The 4,595-nt window shown below is 36.8% G+C and overlaps 1 non-coding gene across 1 annotated transcript; it reads left to right on the top strand.

Annotated features, from left to right (window-relative positions):
- The first annotated feature begins 459 nt into the window (after positions 1-459).
- LOC121216526 (small nucleolar RNA R71) lies at positions 460-565 on the top strand. Its single transcript, XR_005912707.1, has one exon. It is a non-coding gene; the product is annotated as a small nucleolar RNA R71 (small nucleolar RNA).
- The last annotated feature ends 4,030 nt before the right edge of the window (positions 566-4,595 follow it).

Raw genomic sequence — 4,595 nt, 5'->3', positions numbered from 1 at the left:
TTTTTGTAAATAAGGAGTTTGATAACTATTATTTTTAACCTGAGTAAAAGTATTACCTCCTTGATTTCCTCCCCATCTCAAGTTCAGGTGATCTCTCCATCCGGGTTTGCATGTATTCAAATAAGGGTTTCCTCGATGGGATTGTTAATTTAATGGAAGAGTGGTTTGTCTCCTTCATATATGGATGGTACACTATTTACGGATTCTATACGATTGAGTCTATCCACTAACTGTTGATATATGTCATCCTCTTGGACAACCATTATCGTAGATGGTCTCAAGCCATATATGTATCAATCAGTTGGCCACTTGCAGGAATTCATTGCCATATTTTCTATTAATTTGTATGTGTCCACATACATTCGGTTCATTAAGGCTCTTCCTGCAGCACCATCCAATCCTAACCTTGTGTGAACATCCGGCCCATTATAGAATATTTGCAGTCGTAACCACCCAGGCAATCTGTGATGTGGACATTTTTAAATCAACATCTTAAAACACTTCCAAGCTTCATGAAAACTCTCTCCCTCTAATTATTTGAACATAGAAATCTTCCTTCTTAACTGGACCATCTAGCTAATGGGGAACAAATTTTGTAGGAACTTTACTACATGTTTGTCCCATGTCGTGATAGACCCTGGTGCCTGCGAATCTAACCAAGAAAAGGTAGTATCAATTAATGAGAAGGGGAACAACTAAAGACGAATAACATCATTGATGACCCTGTTATATCTGAAAGTGTCACAAAGCTAGAGGAGCCATTTTAAATGCTGACTCGAATGTTCTGTCATCATTCCTCAAAATTGCAAATTATTTTTGATCATTTGGATCATGCTAGCTTGATTTCGAAGTTATTATCCAGGATGGTTGGCCTTTTTTTGCTCCCTTGAACCATTTCCAGATTTGGTAGTGCATATTCTCTAAGAGTTCTATCATTACACTCCATATCTGTGGGTAGTTGTGGTGGATCTCCTAAGATATTATTGTTGATTTCGACGACCAATGGATTTTCTCGTGGTGGTAAATTACCTGCAGCAAGTGGCTGGTTTTGAAGTCGTTGTTGTTGCTATTGCTATTGGCGATTCCTATATATTATTATGGCTCTATAGGTGTTCCTCTACTATGAGTCACACAGTAAAGCCAAAAAGAAGAAATTAGAAAAACTAAGAAAATAAAATCGTAGCTATAATTTAAAATTTTCCTAATTATTCTATTAAGATGCAAAAATTAAATAAAACTTAGTGACGTTTCCTCCTTAGTAACGGCACCAACAACTTGACCACCTCTAGACGTACCAATGCCTAGGTAGAAATCCTGCACAAAATATATTAAAACTGGTATTCACAAGTATACATGTTAGGTTTTAATATAGTTACAACAAAGAAGATGAGTACTTAGAGGATCGTACCGAAAGGAGGTGAGCACTAAATTATTTCAGACCTAAGAATAAATATATCTAATTAGTATGTTAGATGAATTATATTACAATCAAATATACAGAAATGTTTTCGAGATTCTTAATAATAAATAAATAAATAAGGAGAAATCAAATAGTAAAATTTATCACATCTGAGCATGGGTGATTAGCTTGCTTTGGTAATCATAATGAACTATCACTTTTGGTTTTCTAATTCAATCAACTAGTCGATACCCCAGCAAGATCTTCCGGTTTCACAGTCCAGACTGATTCAAGGTTCAGGTTTTCACGGGTCGGCCATAAGCAATTTTTGGTTAATTCTAACCTTATTGACTTTCTAAGGTTTTTAAGCCTAGGGTTTAAGTTCATTTTTTCCTGAACAACTAATCCGCTAAGAGAACCCTACAAAACAGTTAACTAATCATACTTCCGCTCGCTAATCCCCTACAGGAGGATTAGTTTCTCATTGATCTCATAAACAATATAGACTTCATATATAGAATAAACATGAAAAAATTTCAAGAATATAAAGTTTAGAAGAAGCCTGATATGTATTAAATAGAATGCTAAATCCTCACAGAGTTTGATCCTGTTCACAAATCTGGTTTCTTCCACAAAAGTAAAGAAAAAAATTGAAATAAACCTAAAGCCTAGTAAAACAGAAAGACTAAAGACTAAAACTAGGAAGAAAATTATACAATATGAAAAGCTGTGAATAACATGTGTTAGATGAGTCTATTTATAGACTTTAGAGTGGCTATCGTCCTTAACCCTAGGTCAGCTATCGTGTTCGTGCTTATTGATTGATTGTCCGGACCTAAACACCCCTAGCTTTTAACTATTTCCTGTACAAAGGTGATGTCGCGACGCACCAGGTCTTATGTCACGACATCGAGGTTAGTATGCTTCATCTTCAGAGGTGGGTCCCGACATCCTCAGGCTATTTCGTGACATCAAATGTAATCTTGGTATTCTTCTATTCTACTCCCTATGTCGCGACATTCAACTCTCTGTGTTGTAACACAGCTACTAGTATCGAGTTAGCCCACCTTCTAATAGTCTCCTACACACTTACAGAGCATATTATCTTACCCTTAGGCCTCATTCGACCCTTAAGGTCAATAAAGGACTCAAATTTCACATATTATTGAACGTAAATAAAATTACAAAACCTTACCTAAAACTTACGCAAAGTTCTTGTATTCAAGCTCCTAAAGTACGAAAACTAGTTTATTTTTGGTACACATAATTACCGTAGATCAAGGGCATGGCAAGTGGACTTGCCAAGCCAACTCCGAGGTGCCCCTAAAATTCAACACGACCATCATGTTTTCGATGGCCAATATGTGTATGGAATTCATTTGCACCGGGTTGGTTCCAATTCACAATACTTTTGACGTTACCGCCTCTCGAGCAGTTATGCTTTTTTGTATATTGTAAAGAGAGCATATTTTTGTCAACCATTAGATTTACGAGGAAATACTCAAGTACACACGGAGCCAAAAGCATAGTATGTACTTCAAGTATTTTACTTCTGCCCTATGTTGTTGAGCTAAGATTCTCATGTCTCTGATTGAGCCATTTATTAGACCTAGTAGTAGTGTGATTGGGGACAACTTCTACAGTCAATTCATTGAGCTTTAATGAAAGTGAAATCCGGAGAAGGAGCAAAAAACCAAAGATAGGAGCGACACCTAGGGGCTGATAAAAAGGAAGAGTAAAGTTCACAGGTTAAATATGACAGGACTCACATATATGCCCATATTAGAGTGGAAAACCCAATGGATGCATGATAAGAGAGGCATTCTTATTCGCATTGGAGAACAGAATGGATGGCCCATACCAACACCACTCTAGTGCATGTTCGAAAGATTCCCACCGCTACGCGAGAAGGGTGCCAATGATGATGATAATGAGGAGGAGGAGGAAACCCAAATTGTTCCACCATATTATGAGTAAGTTACTATCAATTGCGAGTTAAAGACTCTGATGTGCCGAAAACTACTTTCCGAATGAGGTACGGGCATTATAAGTTTCTAGTTATCCCTTTCAGACTAACGAACGCACATGCTGTTTTTATGGACCGAATGAATCAGATCTTCAAACTGTATTTGGATAGATTTATTGTTGTGTTTATAGATGTCATCTTGATCTATTCCCGTGATGAATCTGAGCATGCTGAACATCTAAGAATAGTGCTACAAACTTTGCGAGATAAACAACTATTTGTAAAGTTTAGTAAATGTAAGTTCTGGTTATGAAAAGTTGGTTTTTGGGGCATATTGTGTCAGCATCGGGTATTCAAGTTGATTTGAGTAAGATTTCAGCAATATTGGATTGGAAGCTTCCAAAAAATGTATCCGAAGTCTGAAGCTTTCTAGGACTCGCCGGTTATTACAAGCAATTGGTAAAAGGTTTCTCAATGATTGCAACTCTGTTGATGAGACTACTTTAGAAGGATGATAAGTTCGAGTGGTTGGACAAGTGGCAAAAAAGTTTTGATCAGCTAAACGCTCTGTTGACTGAAGCTCTAGTGTTAGTACAGCCAGAATCGAGTAAATAATTCGTAATCTATAGTGATGCATCGTTGAATGGTTTGGGTTGTGTTTTGATGCAGGAAGGCAAAGTCATAGCTTATGCCTGGAGACAATTAAAGCCGCATGAAAAGAATTAGCCGAGCACGATTTGGAATTAGCAGCTATCGTGTTCGCGTTGAAGATCTGGCATCACTATTTGTTCGGTGATAAATGTCATGTTTATTCTGACCACAAGAGCTTTAAGTATTTGATGACTCAGAAAGATCTAAATCTATGAAAGTGAATATGATTGGAATTTTTGAAAGATTTCGTGCTAGTGATTGACTCCCATCCGGGAAAGGCCAATGTTGTTGCTGATGCTTTAAGTCGAAAATATTTGTTTGCTCTATGTGCAATGAATACGCAGTTGGCTCTATCTGATGACAACTCGATTATAGCTAAGTTAAAAGCAAGATTGTTATTTATGCAGCAGGTTTGTGAAGCTTAGAAAGCTGATAATGAATTGTTAGCAAAACAGGCTCAATGTGATTTGAATTTTAGAGTTTTGAGTTTATGCTAATGATTGTTTAAGATTCAGGGGCTAAATATGTGTACCGAGAAATTCAGAGTTCATTCAGATGATTTTAAATGAAGCTCATAGT

Source organism: Gossypium hirsutum, chromosome D04 (genome assembly GCF_007990345.1).
Source record: "Gossypium hirsutum isolate 1008001.06 chromosome D04, Gossypium_hirsutum_v2.1, whole genome shotgun sequence".
Classification (NCBI taxonomy): Eukaryota; Viridiplantae; Streptophyta; class Magnoliopsida; order Malvales; family Malvaceae; genus Gossypium; species Gossypium hirsutum.
The sequence above is the reverse complement of the archived record's forward strand: the minus strand, read 5'-3'. Positions and strand labels throughout refer to the sequence as shown.